At 42.8% G+C, this 21529-nt stretch overlaps 1 protein-coding gene across 1 annotated transcript in view; it reads right to left on the bottom strand.

The window, feature by feature from the left end:
* Positions 1 to 20738, bottom strand: part of SV2C (synaptic vesicle glycoprotein 2C) — a 286032-nt gene extending 265294 nt beyond the window's left edge. Inside the window, exon 1 of the mRNA XM_068248808.1 lies at positions 20685 to 20738. The gene's annotated coding sequence lies outside the window, so the exon portion shown is untranslated. The remainder of the gene's footprint in view (positions 1 to 20684) is intronic.
* Between the last annotated feature and the right edge of the window lie 791 nt (positions 20739 to 21529).

Below are 21529 nucleotides of genomic sequence, written 5' to 3'. Positions count from 1 at the left end.
GAGGTGAGTGCTCCTGCTAGATCTGACTGGAGTGTTGGATACAGTTGACCATTAACTCTAGCTAAGTAGGTAACAGGAGAGGCCCTCCCTCAATCACAGTATTGGATCTCTGTTGGTCCTGTGCTGGTAATAATCACTTCTATAGATGCCTTGAATAGTAGTAATCATTAACAAACTGTTCCCCATTCCCTTCTTGCACCTCTGACACTGTGGTTGTCCTTCGCTGGTTTTGGTGCACCCTATCAATTTTTATGTATAGAGTGCTTGGGGGCCCCAATGTAAAACTTGCACTAGGGCCCACAGCTCCTAAGCTACGCCACTGCCTTTTCCCCAATGTGACACCAAGCTCTCCACCTAAAGACAAGCTGTGAATGGGAGACAAGTTGCGCCTACCTGACTACGGTCACCCACAGGACTTTAGCATGCAAACTATAGGAAGTGATGTCTGAGAAGACTAGAGTACCACCAGAACTCACTGAGCTGTGAAACAGGCAAGTACTTGGGCAAAAACAGTTTCAGATGACAGATATCAGATGACAGTCAGATAGAGGATTAGGTAATCTTGGAGTCATACACATAAGACAGTATGGGTGGCTGAATAGTGTAATGGTTAAAAGCTCCCCCTCTTATGTAGGAGACCAGGGTTCGAATCTTGGCTCTTCCTGTAAGCAAGTACCTATTCAGTAGGAGACCTTAGGCAACCCTAACACTGCTACTGCCTATAGAGCGTGTCCTAGTGGCTGCAGCTCTGGTGCTTTGAGTCCGCCAGGAGAAAAACGCGATATAAATGTTATTTTTCTTGTATTGTCAGTATTCGGTACAAGGGAAGACAAAGTATAGCCAAATACATGCAGAAGGCTGGTCCAGGTAGTAATCAGAAGAATAGTCAGGTCACAAGCAAGGGTTCAGGCAATGTGACAGGCAGGAGATACAAAGGTACATCCAGCAACTAGGTCTATCGAATTAATGCAAGTAGCAAATGTGCCAAGTAACAACTGTGCTATCCAATCAGGTAGCACCACTCAGCCAGCCCGCCAATAGAACACCCAGCCTGCCTCCATTGATTGACTCTGCGTTAGTCAATAATTTCCTGGTTCAGTGATGACGTCATTGAGTGTACGTCGGGTGTTACACCGCCCACTGGACGTTCGGAGATGTCATCTGCGGGTCAGGAAACACATATGTCTGTGTCGGCTCCCAGAGACCGCTGACATGTCGCTGGAACCAGGCTGAGTTGAGATCATGACACTTGGCATGAAATAGCACTGTTATGCTGATGATACCCAACTCTATTTCTCCTTCATACCTGGAGTCACAGCCTCAGCTCCATCCTTAGTCGAGCTGTAGTAGCAGAATACCAATCTGTTACTGATATTCTATTACCTATATGTACACCTATATCCCTATCTACGCCTAACACTAACATGCACCTAGCACTAACTAATAACCCACCCGGCTATACTATAGCCGAGCACCCACCAAAATATGCTAATTGTGCGATGTGATTTTCTTTTTCTTTTCTTTTTTTGCAATCTGGCAATTCAAAATTTGATTTCACTAAAATCATAGCGGAAACGCAATAGTGGGAAAAAAGTAAAACATGATCGCAGCGCAATCTTGATTGTATTTCTAAGTGGACTTACAGGTGTAATCATTTCTTTTTAATCATCAGAATAGTCCTCATTCCATTTACCCAAGAAAATAAGCACGCTAGGCCTCAGAAGAAGCACAGCACAGCGAAACGGTCGTCAGGCCGTGCACCCACATCCCACTAGCATCCCTGCATCTGCCTCGATAAGTACACTGTTTTTCATTGTGTGTTTATGGACTGCTTATCATTGGCGAATAAAGCCACAGTAGTGCCAAGCCTGCCTTTTCTCTTCGCTTTTTTGAATGACAGAGTGATCCTTGTGGCTTTGAGCACCCTGAAGACTATAGAGACATCACTGATCGTTCTACTGTCCTTATACTACATGCCCCTATCTGAGTGCCTGCCCTCTTCCTTTTCATTCTCCTTTGATGTGTGCATTGCCTCCCTGGTGCCAGATTCCGTCATAAGAACAAGAGGCGAGCTGTGACAATCGCTTTATAAATAAATAGCGACATGATACTGTGCATTTATCTCATGTGGTCTTGGGTTCATAACCCTCCTATGTGGAGAACTGAGCTTGCCACCAGCTCCCTGACCTCTTAAGTGGGCTGGCAAAACAACTGGGGGAAGGGAATTATCATGGGAAAAGTAACTGGAGCACTATAAGAGAGGTACTATTTGTGTGGAAGAGCTGGCAGGCACTCGAGTAATGCTGTATAATGCTGGCAATAGTGTACACCCAGTAAACTATGTGCTCTAGACAGAAATGCAGAATCTATGCAAAAAATCCAGAGAGTGGAGAAGTCTGGCACTATAGTTTATTCACAGCAGCATGACACAAAAGGCAAAGTGGAAATAACATTGTGTATGAGTGACAGGCTTGACAGACATCAAGGAAACATGTCATCACAAAAAGTGTCCAAAAAGCTGTACCTGGGTGACAGTGGGAGGCAGCGGGTGTGGGCGCCGACAGGTGCACGGCCTAACGACCGTTTCGCATGGCTGACTCCAAGCTTATTCTGAGGTGTGTGCACAAAGTGTAGGAATGACAGCGGAATTAAAGAGGAACTGTAACGACAAAACGGCCCCTGGGGGGTACTCACCTCGGGTGGGGGAAGCCTCAGGATCCTAATGAGGCTTCCCACGCCATCCTGCGTCCCTCGGGGGTCTCGCTGTAGCCCTCCGTTCAGCGGTGACGCAATATTTACCTTCCTAGCTCCTGCGCAGGCGCTCTGATGGCTGTCGGCGCCGAAGTAGGCGGAAATACCCGATCGCCGTCGGGTCTGCTCTACTGCGCAGGCGCAAGCTTCCGGCGCCTGCGCAGTAGAGCGGACCCGACGGAGATCGGGTATTTCCGTCTATTTCCGTGCCGAAAGTCGCCACAGCGCCCCCGCTGGAGCCAGCAAAGGTAAATATTGAACTGACAGTCGGCACAGTCGCCGGCTGTTCGGAGGGCTGCGGCGAGACCCCCGTGGGACAGAGGACGGCGTGGGAAGCCTCATTAGGATCCCGAGGCTTCCCCCACCCGAGGTGAGTACCCCCCAGGGGATGTTTTTCATGTTACAGAGTCTCTTTAAATACGCATGCATGACGCATTTCCGGTCCGCTGTAGAAGGCCCGCCCCCATGAGATGGTTGGTCCACAAGCGTACCAAAAGCGGAAGTAGTCAATGAGACGCACGGCCATATACAAAAGGTCACGTGCACGCATCCTCCATGACGTCTCCGCACAGTGGCCTATGGCTGCGTGTCTACTGGTCCTGCTGTGCACGGGGTAGAACGCCATAGCGTACGCAACGTGACAGGCAGCGGAGTGGTGGTTGCCATGGTGAGCTGAGAAACCCCGCCCCCAGTATTAACTGGCTGCGAGCCAGCCCAGCACACCATGTATAGCAACACTCCAAAAAGGCACTTGTGAATAAAACAGCCAGGAGCTGTAATGAAAAATACACAGTTGTAAAGTGCCTAATCATAATATAGTATGGAGATATTCTCATATAAATAGTTTATTAGCTAGACGACCTTAAACTAAAACCAGGTATGGACAAAGTGGGCCTGTTCTCTTGGTGGAATAGGGAGGGGCTAAGTGTACCAAAGGTGTCTCCTGTGGTTCCCCCTTTTCCTCCTTTCCTTCGTTCTATTTCACCTATTTCCCCACTCTCACACCATTGGTCACACACCTCAGAAAAAGCTTGGCGTCAGCCACGCGAAATGGTCGGTAGGCCATGCACCTGTTGGCGCCCACACCCGCTGCCTCCCACTGTCACCCAGGTACATCTTTTTGGACACTTTTTGTGATGACATATTTACTTGACGTCTGTCAAACCTGTCACTCATACGCAATATTTTTTCCACTTTGCCTTTTGTGTCACGCTGCTGCGAATAAACTATAGCACTATAAAAGAGAAAGGGCGCATGCTGCATTGTTGCCACTTGTTTTATTACATTGAGGATACGCAAAAGGAAAATAAAAAGAACAGGAAAGCATACCACATGCCACCATATGAGAATTAAAAGGGTACTCTGACTTTCAATGAGGCATAAACTATCCACCTTGAATGTGTAGCAACAGAGAGGGGAGACATACTAAGGATTTAAAAAAATAAATATTTGTGTACATCTTGTAATTATTGCACTAAACTTCCACAAGGCCAAGCACACAACACTTCTACTGGTATAACCTTTCCTGTGGCAGAGCCATAGTGCATATATATTCATATACATTTCCTGTGACAGGGCTTCGGGCGCCATCTTCCCGTAGCCCTGGTCTGCCTGACTGCCAGCGCGGGTCCGCGGGAGACTGCAGGAGGAGGAGGAGCAAGATCTCCGGGGGAGCTGCGCGCCAGAAGTCGCCGGAAGAGAAGACTTCTGTCAGGTGAGTACTGTACATTAATTATCTGATGACATGTGGCCCAAACTGCGTTTATTATCTGATGACATGTGGCCAAATTGCATTTATTATCTGATGACATGTCGCCTGAACTGCGTTTATTATCTGATGACATGTCACCTGAACTGCGTTTATTATCTGATGACATGTCGCCTGAACTGCGTTTATTATCTGATGACATGTGGCCTGAACTGTGTTTATTATCTGATGACATGTGGGCCAAATTGCTTTTATTATCTGATGAAATGTGGCCCAAACTGCGTTGATTATCTGATGACATGTGGCCCAAACTGCATTTATTATCTGATGACATGTGTCCTGAACTGCGTTTATTATCTGATTAAATGTGGGCCAAATTGCGTGTATTATCTGATGAAATGTCGCCTGAACTGCGTTTATTATCTGATGACATGTGGCCCAAACTGCGTTTATTATCTGATGACATGTCGCCTGAACTGCATTTATTATCTGATGAAATGTGGGCCAAACTGCGTTTTTTTATCTGATGACATGTGGCCCAAACTGCGTTTATTATCTGATGAAATGTGGCCTGAACTGCCTTTATTATCTGATGTAATGTGGCCCAAACTGCGTTTATTGTCTGATGACATGTGGCCTGAACTGCGTTTATTATCTGATGAAATGTGGGCCAAATTGCGTTTATTATCTGATGAAATGTGGCCCAAACTGTGTTTATTATCTGATGAAATGTTGCCTGAACTGCGTTTATTATCTGATGAAATGTGGGCCAAACTGTGTTTATTATCTGATGATATGTTGCCTGAACTGCGTTTGTTATCTGATGAAATGTCACCGGAACTGCGTTTATTATCTGATAAAATGTCGCCTGAACTACGTTTTATTATCTGATAAAATGTGGCCCAAACTGCGCTTATTATCTGCTGAAATATGGGCCAAATTGCGTTTGTTTTCTGCTGAAATGTTGCACAAACTGCGTTTTTATTTTCTGGTGTCTGGGGTAACTGTTGCTGAATTTATTATATAATTGGTCATAGTTGGCTATATTTGCTGTGCTACGGTTACGCTCCGCCCATACAATGTCATGGCCACGCCCAAGTTGCGGCACAGCGCGCGCAGCGCGCCGCAAACACCCCCATGCCAATTTTTCAGCGCCTTAAGTGTACCCGTACCCCATTCCCCCCTCCCGCTCCACCCATATGCCATGGCCACGCCCACTTATGCGGAATAACCACACCCATTTTTTGCCATGGGGCCCCTTCCAACAGTCCGCTTGGGGCCACAAAAACCTTAGCTGCACCCCTGCACCCACCTCATACAGCCTTCTTATACGGTATGTTTACCTCCTCCATAATGTTTTTGTGAAATGATGTATTGCCACCTTTGGAATAAATGACAGTATACAGCAAGTGCCGACTTATCCACTCTGTTTCAACATATGCACCCCTGCATCCACCTAAACTCACATGCCGAACAAGGAGAGCGCTGATCAGAAATGCAGTCAAGAGGCCCATGGTGAATCTGGACGAGCTGCAGAGATCTACAGCTCAGGTGGGAGACTCTGTCCATAGGACAACTATTAGTCATGCACTGTACAAAGTTGGCCTTTATTGAAGAGTGGCAAGAAGAAAGGCATTGTTAACAGAAAGCATAAGAAGTCCTGTTTGCAGTTTGCCACAAGCCATGTGGGGGACACAGCAACCATGTGGAAGAAGGTGATCTGGTCAGATGAGACCAAAATGGAACTTTTTGGCAAAAATGCAAAACGCTATGTGTGGCGGAAAACTAACACTGCACATCACTCTGAACACACCATCCCCACTCTCAAATATGGTGGTGGCAGCATCATGCTCGGGGGGGGGGGGGGGGGTGCATCTCTTCAGCAGGGACAGGGAAGCTGGTCAGAGTTGATGGGAAGATGGATGGAGCCAAATACAGTGCAAACTTGGAAGAAAACCTCTTGGAGACTGCAAAAGTCTTGAGACTGGGGCGGAGGTTCACCTTCCAGCAGGACAACGACCCTAAACATAAAGCCAGGGCAACAATGGAATGGTTTAAAACAAAACATATCTATGTGTTAGAATGGCCCAGTCAAAGTCCAGATCTAAATCCAATCGAAAATCTGTGGCAAGATCTAAAAAAACTGCTGTTCACAAACGCTGTCCATCTAAACTGACTGAGCTGGAGCTGTTTTGCAAAGAGGAATGGGCAAGGATTCAGTCTCTAGATGTGCAAAGCTGGTAGAGACATACCCTAAAAGACGGGCAGCAGTAATTGCAGCAAAAGATGGTTCTACAAAGTATAGACTCAGGGGGCCGAATAATTACGCACACCCCACTTTGCAGTTATTCATTTGTAAAAAATGTTTGGAATGATGTATGATTTTCGATCCACTTCTCACGTGCATGTTTGTGGCAGTAATGTGACAAAATGTGGAAAACTTCAAGGGGGCCGAATACTTTTGCAACACACTGTAAATTCCTATACATTTCCTGTGGCAAAGCCATAGTGCACATATACTCCTATGAATTTCCTGTGGCAGAGCCACATGTACATATATTCCTATACATTTACAGAGGCAGAGCCATAGTGCATATAGTCCTATACATTTCCTGTGGCAGAGCCATAGTGCACATATATTCCTATACATTTCCTGTGGCAAAGCCATAGTGCACATATCTTCCTAAACATTTCCTGTGGCAAAGCCATAGTGCACATATATTCCTATACATTTCCTGTGGCAAAGCCATAGTGCATATAGTCCTATACATTTCCTGTGGCAAAGCCATAGTGCATATAGTCCTATACATTTCCTGTAGCAAAGCCATAGTGCATATATATTCCTATACATCTACAGAGGCAGAACCATAGTGCATATATATTCCTATACATTTCCTGTGGCAGAGCCATAGTGCATATATATTCCTATACATTTACAGAGGCAAAGCCATAGTGCACATATCTTTCTATACATTTCCTGTGGCAGAGCCATAGTGCACATATATTCCTATACATTTCCTGTGGCAAAGCCATAGTGCATATATATTCCTATGCATTTCCTGTGGCAGAGCCATAGTGCATATATTCCTATGCATTTCCTGTGGCAAAGTCAAAGTGCATATATTCCTATACATTTCCTGTGGCAGAGCCATAGTGCATATATATTCCTATACATTTACAGAGGCAAAGCCATAGTGCACATATCTTCCTATACATTTCCTGTGGCAGAGCCATAGTGCACATATATTCCTACATTTCCTGTGGCAGAGCCATAGTGCACATATATTCCTATACATTTACAGAGGCAGAGCCATAGTGCACACATATTCCTATACATTTCCTGTGGCAGGGCCATAGTGCACATATATTCCTATACATTTCCTGTGGCAGAGGCATAGTGCACATATATTCCTATGCATTTCCTGTGGCAGAGCCATAGTGCACATATATTCCTATACATTTACAGAGGCAGAGCCATAGTGCATATATTCCTATACATTTCCTGTGGCAGGGCCATAGTGCACATATATTCCTATACATTTCCTGTGGCAGAGGCATAGTGCACATATATTCCTATACATTTACAGAGGCAGAGCCATAGTGCATATATATTCCTATACATTTACAGAGGCAGGGCCCTAGTGCATATATTCCTATACATTTCCTGTGGCAAAACCATAGTGCACATATATTCCTATACATTTCTGGGGCAAAGCCATAGTGCACATATATTCCTAAACATTTCCTGTGGCAAAGCCATAGTGCACATATATTCCTAAACATTTCCTGTGGCAGAGCCATAGTGCACATATATTCCTATACATTTCCTGTGGCAGGGCCACAGTGCACATATATTCCTAAACATTTCCTGTGGCAAAGACATAGTGCACATATATTCCTATACATTTCCTGTGGCAGGGCCATAGTGCACATATATTCCTACATTTCCTGTGGCAGGGCCATAGTGCACATATATTCCTATACATTTCCTGTGGCAGAGGCATAGTGCACATATATTCCTATGCATTTCCTGTGGCAGAGCCATAGTGCACATATATTCCTATACATTTACAGAGGCAGAGCCATAGTGCACATATATTCCTATACATTTCCTGTGGCAGGGCCATAGTGCACATATATTCCTTTACATCTACAGAGGCAGAGCCATAGTGCATATATATTCCTATACATTTACAGAGGCAGAGCCATAGTGCATATATATTCCTATACATTTACAGAGGCAGGGCCCTAGTGCATATATTCCTATACATTTCCTGTGGCAAAACCATAGTGCACATATATTCCTATACATTTCTGGGGCAAAGCCATAGTGCACATATATTCCTAAACATTTCCTGTGGCAAAGCCATAGTGCACATATATTCCTAAACATTTCCTGTGGCAGAGCCATAGTGCACATATATTCCTATACATTTCCTGTGGCAGGGCCATAGTGCACATATATTCCTAAACATTTCCTGTGGCAAAGACATAGTGCACATATATTCCTATACATTTCCTGTGGCAGGGCCATAGTGCACATATATTCCTACATTTCCTGTGGCAGAGCCATAGTGCACATATATTCCTATACATTTACAGAGGCAGGGCCATAGTGCACACATATTCCTATACATTTCCTGTGGCAGGGCCATAGTGCACATATATTCCTATACATTTCCTGTGGCAGAGGCATAGTGCACATATATTCCTATGCATTTCCTGTGGCAGAGCCATAGTGCACATATATTCCTATACATTTACAGAGGCAGAGCCATAGTGCACATATATTCCTATACATTTCCTGTGGCAGGGCCATAGTGCACATATATTCCTTTACATCTACAGAGGCAGAGCCATAGTGCATATATATTCCTATACATTTACAGAGGCAGAGCCATAGTGCATATATATTCCTATACATTTACAGAGGCAGGGCCCTAGTGCATATATTCCTATACATTTCCTGTGGCAAAACCATAGTGCACATATATTCCTATACATTTCTGGGGCAAAGCCATAGTGCACATATATTCCTAAACATTTCCTGTGGCAAAGCCATAGTGCACATATATTCCTAAACATTTCCTGTGGCAGGGCCATAGTGCACATATATTCCTATACATTTCCTGTGGCAGGGCCATAGTGCACATATATTCCTAAACATTTCCTGTGGCAAAGACATAGTGCACATATATTCCTATACATTTCCTGTGGCAGGGCCATAGTGCACATATATTCCTACATTTCCTGTGGCAGAGCCATAGTGCACATATATTCCTATACATTTACAGAGGCAGGGCCATAGTGCACACATATTCCTATACATTTCCTGTGGCAGGGCCATAGTGCACATATATTCCTATACATTTCCTGTGGCAGAGGCATAGTGCACATATATTCCTATGCATTTCCTGTGGCAGAGCCATAGTGCACATATATTCCTATACATTTACAGAGGCAGGGCCATAGTGCACATATATTCCTAAACATTTCCTGTGGCAAAGACATAGTGCACATATATTCCTATACATTTCCTGTGGCAGGGCCATAGTGCACATATATTCCTATACATTTACAGAGACAGGGCCATAGTGCACATATATTCCTATACATTTACAGAGGCAGGGCCATAGTGCACATATATTCCTATACATTTACAGAGGCAGGGCCATAATGCACATATATTCCTATACATTTACAGAGGCAGAGCCATAGTGCACATATATTACTATACATTTACAGAGGCAGGGCCATAGTGCACACATATTCCTATACATTTACAGAGGCAGGGCCATAATGCACATATATTCCTATACATTTACAGAGGCAGGGCCATAGTGCATATATATTCCTATACATTTACAGAGGCAGGGCCATAGTGCACATATATTCCTATACATTTACAGAGGCAGAACCATAGTGCATATATATTCCTATACATTTCCTGTGGCAGAGCCATAGTGCACATATATTCCTATACATTTCCTGTGGCAGAGCCATAGTGCACATATATTCCTATACATTTCCTGTGGCAGAGCCATAGTGCACATATATTCCTATACATTTACAGAGGCAGAGCCATAGTGCCTATATTCCTATACATTTCCTGTGGCAGAGCCATAGTGCACATATATTCCTATACATTTTCATAGGCAGGGCCATAGTGCACATATATTCCTATACATTTACAGAGGCAGGGCCATAGTGCATATATATTCCTACAGCACGGTGGCGTAATGGTTAGCTCTCTCGCCTTGCAGCGCTGGGTCCCTGGTTCGAATCCCAGCCAGGGCACTATCTGCAAAGAGTTTGTATGTTCTCTCCGTGTCTGCGTGGGTTTCCTCCGGGCACTCTGGTTTCCTCCCACATTCCAAAAACATACAGATAAGTTAATTGGCTCCCCCTATAAAATTGGCCCTAGATTACAGTACTTACACTACATAATATAGACATATGGCAATGGTAGGGATTAGATTGTGAGCTCCTTTGAGGGACAGTTAGTGACAATATATATATATATATATATATATATATATATATATATATATATATATATACACTGTACAGCGCTGCGTAATATGTCGGCGCTATATAAATACTAAATAATAATAATAAAAATAATAATACATTTACAGAGGCAGGGCCATAGTGCACATATATTCCTATACATTTACAGAGGCAGGGCCGTAGTGTGTATATTCCTATACATTTCCTGTGGCAAAGCCATAGTGCACGTATATTCCTATACATTTACTGTGGCAAAGCCATTGTGCACATATATTTCTAAACATTTCCTGTGGCAAAGCCATAGTGCACATATATTCCTATACATTTCCTGTGGCAAAGCCATAGTGCACATATATTCCTAAACATTTCCTGGGGCAAAGCCATAGTGCACATATCTATATATATAATAGAGTAAGTGCGTCAACCTTCAAGCAAGAAGAAGAAGTAGCGCCCTGCCCCCAGGGCCGGTCCAAGCAAGAAGAAGGGGCTGGTCCAAGCAAGAAAAAGAAGTAGTGTCATATCAAACCAAGGGCAAAGAGGGATAATTTGCATATTCAGTAGCAGTGCATTGTGGGTAACCACAAATGTTCACTTATAGCTGAATTATTGCAGATTTGCTTCTGTTTTAAGAAGGAAAATTACACCAAGCTTTGCTTTTTTTTAGTAGAGGGCTGTTTGGTCTCTTTTATCCTCCAATACATTCTTAGTAGTTTGGGTCACCCTGAGCTGCTTGGTTAGTCTGTTGTACTGGTCCAAGCCCCTTCTCATACAGCCATATCAAATCCTGCTATGTACTGATGAGGACCAAATGTCTGAAATAGGCTGTCACAAGTGGTTTTGATATGACTGTATAAAACTTAAAGTTATAGGCCTGCTTGCTTTACCAAGGGTGAAAAGGAATAATTTGCATATTTAGTAGTAGTGCATTGTGGGTAATCACAAATGTTCACTTATAGTTGAATTATTGCAGATTTTCTTCTGTTTTAAGAAGGCAAATTACACCAAGCGTTGATTTTTTTAGTAGAAGGTCTTTTTGGTCCCTTTTATCCACCTATACATTCCGAGTGGTTTGGGTCACCCTGAGCTGCTTGGTTACTCTGTTGTACTGGTCCAAGCCCTATCTCATACAGCCATATCAATCCTTGACATGTGCAGATGAGGACCAAAAGTCTGAAACAGGGTGTCACATGTGGGTTTGATATGGCTGTGTAAAATTTAAAGCTATAGGCTTGCTATACACCAGTGGTTCTGGATGCTTGCTTGGCTTACTAAGGGTGAAAAGGAATTATTTGCAAATTTAGTAGCAGTGCTTTGTGGGTAACCACAAATGTTCACTTATAGCTGAATTATTGCATATTTCCTTCTGTTTTAGGAAGGCAAATTACACCAAACTTTGCTTTTTTTAGTAGAAGGTGTTTTTGGTCCCTTTTATCCCCCTATACATTCCGAGTGGTTTGGGTCACCCTGTGCTGCTTTGGTACTCTGTTGTACTGGTCCAAGCCCTATCTCATACAGCTGTATCAATCCCTGCCCTGTACTGATGAGGACCAAAGGTCTGAAATAGGCGTCTACATGTGGGTTTGATATGACTGTGTAAAATTGAAAGCTATATGCTTGCTGTACACCAGCGGCTTTGGATGCTTGCGTGGTTTACCAAGGGGGAAAAGGGGGAATTTGCATATTTAGTAGCAGTGCATTGTGGTAACCACAAATGTTTACTTATAGCTGAATTATTGCAGATTTCCTTCTGTTTTAAAAAGGCAAATTACACCAATACAGTGTGCGGCATTGCAGGAAGTGACGACAGTGGAACGCACGATGGAACACAGAAGAGGTGAGTCATCCTCGCCCGCTGCCTCTTACTAATAGTGGCAGCTGCTACTGTGCTTAAGCAGGAGGGGGAGAGCACATGGGGGACCCAGGTGAGGGGGGGGGTTCTGCTGAGCTTAAGCTGGAGGGGGAGTGCCCATGGGGGACCCAGGTGAGGGGGGGTTCCTGCTGAGCTTAAGGTGGAGGTAGAGCACACATGGGGGACCCAGTTGAGGGGGGGTCCAAGCCCCCTCCCCGCCACTGTGCCCAATACCCCCTTCCTGCCCTCTACCCTCTTATGCGGCGTATGCTACGCCGCGGGTCGGCTAGTATTACTATACATTTACAGAGGCAGGGCCATAGTGCACATATATTCCTAAACATTTACAGGGGCAGGGCCATAGTGCACATATATTCCTTTACATTTACAGAGGCAGGGCCATAGTGCACATATATTCCTATAAAGTTACAGAGGCAGGACCATAGTGCACATATATTCCTATAAATGTACAGAGGCAGAGCCATAGTGCATATATTTCTAAACATTTCCTGTGGCAAAGCCATAGTGCACTATATTCCTATACATTTACAGAGGCAGGGCCATAGTGCATATATATTCCTATACATTTACAGAGGCAGAGCCATACTGCACATATATTCCTATACATTTACAGAGGCAGGGTCATAGTGCACATATATTCCTATACATTTACAGAGGCAGAGCCATAGTGCACATATATTACTATACATTTACAGTGGCAGGGCCATAGTGCACATATATTCCTATACATTTACAGAGGCAGGGCCATAGTGCACACATATCCCTATACATTCACAGAGGCAGGGCAATAGTGTACATATATTCCTATACATTTACAGAGGCAGGGCCATAGTGCACATATATTCCTATACATTTACAGAGGCAGAGCCATAGTGCACACATATTCCTATACATTTACAGAGGCAGAACCATAGTGCACACATATTCCTATACATTCACAGAGGCAGGGCAATAGTGTACATATATTCCTATACATTTACAGAGGCAGGGCCATAGTGCACATATATTCCTATACATTTACAGAGGCAGAGCCATAGTGCAAACATATTCCTATACATTTACAGGGGCAGGGCCATAGTGCACATATATTCCTATACATTTACAGAGGCAGGGCCATAGTGCACACATATCCCTATACATTCACAGAGGCAGGGCAATAGTGTACATATATTCCTATACATTTACAGAGGCAGGGCCATAGTGCACATATATTCCTATACATTTACAGAGGCAGAGCCATAGTGCACATATATTCCTATACATTTACAGAGGCAGGGCCATAGTGCACACATATTCCTATACATTTACAGGGGCAGGGCCATAGTGCACATATATTCCTATACATTTACAGAGGCAGGGCCATAGTGCACATATATTCCTATACATTTACAGAGGCAGAGCCATAGTGCACATATATTCCTATATATTTACAGAGGCAGGGCCATAGTGCACATATATTCCTATACATTTACAGAGGCAGGGCCATAGTGCATATATATTCCTATACATTTACAGAGGCAGGGCCATAGTGCACACATATTCCTATACATTTACAGAGGCAGGGCCATAGTGCACATATATTCCTATACATTTACAGAGGCAGGGCCATAGTGCACACATATTCCTATACATTTACAGAGGCAGGGCCATAGTGCATATATATTCCTATACATTTACAGAGGCAGGGCCATAGTGCACATATATTCCTATACATTTACAGAGGCAGAGCCATAGTGCACATATATTCCTATATATTTACAGAGGCAGAGCCATAGTGTACATATATTCCTATACATTTACAGAGGCAGTGCCATAGTGCACATATATTCCTATACATTTACAGAGGCAGGGCCATAGTGCACATATATTCCTATACATTTACAGAGGCAGGGCCATAGTGCATATATATTCCTATACATTTACAGAGGCAGGGCCATAGTGCACATATATTCCTATACATTTACAGAGGCAGGGGCATAGTGCACACATATTCCTATACATTTACAGAGGCAGGGCCATAGTGCACATATATTCCTATACATTTACAGAGGCAGGGCCATAGTGCACATATATTCCTATACATTTACAGAGGCAGGGCCATAGTGCACACATATTCCTATACATTTACAGAGGCAGGGCCATAGTGCACATATATTCCTATACATTTACAGAGGCAGGGCCATAGTGCACATATATTCCTATACATTTACAGAGGCAGGGCCATAGTGCACACATATTCCTATACATTTACAGAGGCAGGGCCATAGTGCACATATATTCCTATACATTTACAGAGGCAGGGCCATAGTGTACATATATTCCTATACATTTACAGAGGCAGGGCCATAGTGCACATACATTCCTATACATTTACAGAGGCAGGGCCATAGTGCACATATATACCTATACATTTACAGAGGCAGGGCCATAGTGTACATATATTCCTATACATTTACAGAGGCAGGGCCATAGTGTACATATATTCCTATACATTCACAGAGGCAGGGCAATAGTGTACATATATTCCTATACATTTACAGAGGCAGGGCCATAGTGCACATATATTCCTATACATTTACAGAGGCAGAGCCATAGTGCACATATATTCCTATACATTTACAGAGGCAGAGCCATAGTGCACATATATTCCTATACATTTACAGAGGCAGGGCCATAGTGTACATATATTCCTATACATTTACAGAGGCAGGGCCATAGTGCACACATATTCCTATACATTTACAGAGGCAGGGCCATAGTGCATATATATTCCTATACATTTACAGAGGCAGGGCCATAGTGCACACATATTCCTATACATTTACAGAGGCAGGGCCATAATGCACATATATTCCTATACATTTACAGAGGCAGGGCCATAGTGCACATATATTCCTATACATTTACAGAGGCAGGGCCATAGTGCGCATATATTCCTATACATTTACAGAGGCAGGGCCATAGTGTACATATATTCCTATACATTTACAGAGGCAGGGCCATAGTGCACATATATTCCTATACATTTACAGAGGCAGGGCCATAGTGTACATATATTCCTATACATTTACAGAGACAGGGCCATAGTGCACATATATTCCTATACATTTACAGAGGCAGGGCCATAGTGCACATATATTCCTATACATTTACAGAGGCAGGGCCATAGTGTACATATATTCCTATACATTTACAGAGGCAGGGCCATAGTGCACATATATTCCTATACATTTACAGAGGCAGGGCCATAGTGTACATATATTCCTATACATTTACAGAGGCAGGGCCATAGTGCACATATATTCCTATACATTTACAGAGGCAGGGCCATAGTGTACATATATTCCTATACATTTACAGAGGCAGGGCCATAGTGCACACATATTCCTATACATTCACAGAGGCAGGGCAATAGTGTACATATATTCCTATACATTTACAGAGGCAGGGCCATAGTGCACATATATTCCTATACATTTACAGAGGCAGGGCCATAGTGCATATATATTCCTATACATTTACAGAGGCAGGGCCATAGTGCACATATATTCCTATACATTTACAGAGGCAGGGCCATAGTGTACATATATTCCTATACATTTACAGAGGCAGGGCCATAGTGTACATATATTCCTATACATTTACAGAGGCAGGGCCATAGTGCACATATATTCCTATACATTTACAGAGGCAGGGGCATAGTGCACACATATTCCTATACATTTACAGAGGCAGGGCCATAGTGCACATATATTCCTATACATTTACAGAGGCAGGGCCATAGTGTACATATATTCCTATACATTTACAGAGGCAGGGCCATAGTGTACATATATTCCTATACATTTACAGAGGCAGTGCCATAGTGCACATATATTCCTATACATTTACAGAGGCAGGGCCATAGTGTACATATATTCCTATCCATTTACAGAGGCAGGGCCATAGTGTACATATATTCCTATACATTTACAGAGGCAGGGCCATAGTGCACACATATTCCTATACATTCACAGAGGCAGGGCAATAGTGTACATATATTCCTATACATTTACAGAGGCAGGGCCATAGTGCACATATATTCCTATACATTTACAGAGGCAGGGCCATAGTGCATATATATTCCTATACATTTACAGAGGCAGGGCCATAGTGCACATATATTCCTATACATTTACAGAGGCAGGGCCATAGTGTACATATATTCCTATACATTTACAGAGGCAGGGCCATAGTGTACATATATTCCTATACATTTACAGAGGCAGGGCCATAGTGCACATATATTCCTATACATTTACAGAGGCAGGGGCATAGTGCACACATATTCCTATACATTTACAGAGGCAGGGCCATAGTGCACATATATTCCTATACATTTACAGAGGCAGGGCCATAGTGCACATATATTCCTATACATTTACAGAGGCAGGGCCATAGTGCACATATATTCCTATACATTTACAGAGGCAGGGCCATAGTGTACATATATTCCTATACATTTACAGAGGCAGGGCCATAGTGTACATATATTCCTATACATTTACAGAGGCAGTGCCATAGTGCACATATATTCCTATACATTTACAGAGGCAGGGCCATAGTGTACATATATTCCTATCCATTTACAGAGGCAGGGCCATAATGCACATATATTCCTATACAATTCCTATGGCAGAGCCTCAGAAGTAAATGTCACATCGCTTTCCCCGAACAATGCTTGAAAAAATACTATTATTGCATTATAAAAGAATTTGTATATTGGAGCAGTGAACAACACAGACATGAAATCACAGCGTTTACACCGTTCCCTCCTAATAGAAATTCAAATATGAAAAATAACTTTATTTTCATAAATTACTGAGAGACTGCAGGGTAGAAAATGTGCATCCAGAGAATATGCTTTCCTCTTGTGAGACGAGAAATAAAATCCATGCTACTTAAGCCATTTCCAAAGCTAAAATGTCTAAAAAATTGCAAAAATACAAAAACAAAATGCATGTATAGGTAAAATTAAAGTATTGCAAAAATGACATATAGTCTTAAAAATGTTCCGTTCCCATCTCTCTCTAGATTTGATTTGGAAGATGGATAGCTAGCTAGCTATGGGTGGGTGCGTAGGTAGGTAGATAGATAGATAATGGAAAGAGATAGATAGATAGATAGATAGATAGATAGATAGATAGATAGAATATCTCATACATTACAAATATGTATGTATATGTCGCACAAGATCAGATATTCTGATTCACCCGCTTTGTCCCAGGCCTCATCCTCATATTGAATGACATGATTTGATTAGGAACAGGCTGAATGAATTGGCTGTTCATCCATAATAAAAAAAAAAAACATTTGTGGTTATTGGATTCATTCATTGCATTTTCCTATGTTTGCAAACAGATCTGCTGTAACTGGATAGGTTTTTTGTTTAGTCTGATGTTCCTGTAAATGACGTAATGCACACACCACAAACCACCAGGCAGGGATGCAAATATGAATGTATCCGCATTGTCACGGCTTCAAACTTGCAGGAACGTCCAATTTGAAATGGGGAAATTCCGTTTTACTGTAACAGAGAGATCTGGAGTGTGAATATACCATTCAGTCCCTTACGGTTCTTAATTCCCTCGGGTGTAGAAATGGGCATTGGGGCTGTCTCAAATACATCAATGGATACGTCTGAACTATTATACATCAAGTTTAATCAGGGTTGAGACCTAACCAGCCTATTTATCCAATACATTAGAAAAATGACGTACCATATTGTTACAAGAAACAACAGGTGTACATACAACATCATACAGAATGAACGCTTGAATGAGAAACATGAACAATGGATGCCTGATCACGCTGATCACACCGTAAGATTTTTTTTGTTAATGTACTGCGAACACTATTATTTCCTCAGTTGTAAAATGTCAGTGTAATGCACTGCAGAGCTCAGTCAGCTAGTCATTTGGCAGAGCAGGCTACATAGCAGTGAGAGCACAGTCTAATTGATAATAATTATACAATGTAACGGAAGCCATGCAGGCAATACTGGTGATTTTTCTACTAGGTTTTTCTATTAGGTTTACCTTAAACATAATCAATTTTAAAGTATGGATAAATGTCTATGTTAGAAATTAGAATGGGTTAGAAAAAGGAAGCGTTGGAAAGCTAGGCGTGTGTATTAGGAACAAAAAGGGCTTTGGATATCCATTATGAAAGCATATTGAATTCTAATAATAGCGAGATACTCTTTTTTTATAAAAACTTTTTTTTCTGTCAATCAGAACTACCATTTAAACAATTATTTTAGGCTACAACGGCAAACCTATATTTAGATCAGTCAATCAATCCAGTAAAAAAATGTTGAAACAGAAGTGGTAGCTTAAAAAAAAATCTAAATTAGACTATGTTCAATCGTTTTGTAAATCATATGGGTTTCCAAATGACTGCGCCTGGCATGAATCTGAAACTGCAAATAATACGTCAACCAATCTCACAATGTTATTTACTAGAAAAGAGGATGATCATTATAGTTTACAAAATGAAAAGTTGAAGGAAGTTTGCCCATCTCAATGCCTGCATGCTGGCAGCCAGGGCATGGTAGACTTGGAAAGATCCCCATGGGCCAAGGGATTGAGTATAATGAGGTTCTATTGTAATGCAAATGAAGCTGTTTTAACCTAAGTTTTCTAACCATGCCTGGAAATGCATGTGTTGCTGTCATCTATTCTCAAGTGTCAAGTTTGGAAGAGTTACATGAGTTGATGACTCTGTACAATTGCAAAAGCAGATCCACCTCCACAGTATCCCTGTGTCTGGTTAGTCTCAACTCCCTGCACTGCAGCTGATGACTGCAGATTATCCAGCTCATGTTTTACCCAGAAGAAAAAAACAACACATTTTATTGTTCGTATCCAGCCTGTCTGCCTGGAGTTACCGTTTGCGAGAGGAGCGACTACTATCAATCAGGGCGCACCGTTTGACGCACACTGATTCTGGTAATGAGATTTTGTTTGCCCTGACACTCTGCATTTGGCTCACTGTGCAGTTGTTTGACAAATGACAGCTCTCGGGATGACTCAGACTCCGCAGAACCAGTAGGTCTTGTTTAACCCCCTAAGCACCAGGGGGACCTTGAGCCGGGAGCACTGCAGGCAGCAGAGGCAGTGAAGAGTGGAGACATGCTAATTCTGCAGCAAGCCTCCTGCACTTCCAGCCAACTACACCACTGTAGTAACTTTCCCTGCTCTACACTCCATCGCCTGATCTGCAGTCGGATAACAGAAATGATGAACAAAGAAGTAACCCATAGCAACCACCCACCCATTCATTCTTCTTACTACTCCAGAGTGTTGAAAAAGTAAAATGTGATTGGTTGTTAGAGACTCCTGCATCTTTGCATCCCATCACTGCTCTCTTAATAAAATAGAATATGAACTGTAATGCACATAAAACATTCTCATCTGCATATACATCAATTTTCAAGCTTTCCAAATAAATCTATGGTTTACTTTAACGGTACAGATCACCTCAAACCCAATACAACACAGTTTACATCTTAATTCCCAGCACAAATATAATCAGACTATAATAAGTTGCATATTGACTTAAATTAATTAAAAGCAAGCTACATACCAGTAATAGACAAAGACAATGATCATCACAGGTCAATGAAAAGTATTTAATTCCATGCCTTAACAATCAGTTGTATAAAGACCACTGCATAAAAGTTGTTAAGTTGTGTGACTAACGTACATGCACTCTCTGGCATTGCCTGTGGAAGCATAAGCATTGCATCTGACTAGGACAGGAGCAGTTACAGAAGTATTGCTTAGCCACTGAATCCCTCCTTACCTCTTCCAATGCTTCCACTCCGTTCAGCAACCCTGGAGCTCTCAGCGCAGGGGTGCTGTCCGCGGCTCAGTGCTGAAAGGGCCACCAAATAAGGAGGACTAGCACATTGGGTGGATCTTACGCTGCAGTTCTATTCTGCTGCAGTGCTGAATAAGAGCAAAGAAAGAACAAAGTCTCTCAGTCTCTCACACACACAGAGACATAGCTTTTCTTTCTTTTTTTTTAAATGAATAACACGAGAAGTAAAGGCGTACAGATGAAATGAACAGGGAGGGAAGATTTGTGAGCAATCAATAATTGAAACGCTGGGAGTGGAGTGGGCAATCCCAGCTCGTAGTAGGAAGCAGTAAGGAGCAGCTGTGGGGGTGGAGGGAATGCAGGCATATGGGGTTATCCGTTTTGCTTGAATAACAATGTAACATCTAGCATGTTTCTGGTGTGAAAGTATTTGTCATTACATGCTGTGTGGTAGCTTGAGAAATTATTTGATACAAAAAAGCAGGATTTCCCTTAGGGGGAGGTGTGATATCTTCCCTTGGTGTTTGCAGGAAGCGATAAAAGTTTTCTCAAATAGGACTAAAATGAGTTCCATTTAGGATTGAAGGAGGAAAACGTTGCTTTAGAAGGGAGTGCAGGCAGAGGATGAGGAGAGTGCAGGCAAACAATGAAGGAAGTACAGGGTGAGGATGAGGGGAGTGCAGGCAGTGGATGAGGGGACTGCATGCAGAGGATGAGGAGAGTGCAGGCAGAATATGAGAAGAGTGCAGGCAGAGGATGAGGAGAGTGCAAGCAGAGGATGAGGGGAGTGCAGGCAGAGGATGAGGAGAGTGCAGGCAGAAGATGAG

Source organism: Hyperolius riggenbachi, chromosome 1, assembly GCF_040937935.1.
Source record: "Hyperolius riggenbachi isolate aHypRig1 chromosome 1, aHypRig1.pri, whole genome shotgun sequence".
Lineage (NCBI taxonomy): Eukaryota > Metazoa > Chordata > Amphibia > Anura > Hyperoliidae > Hyperolius > Hyperolius riggenbachi.
The sequence above is the reverse complement of the archived record's forward strand: the minus strand, read 5'-3'. Positions and strand labels throughout refer to the sequence as shown.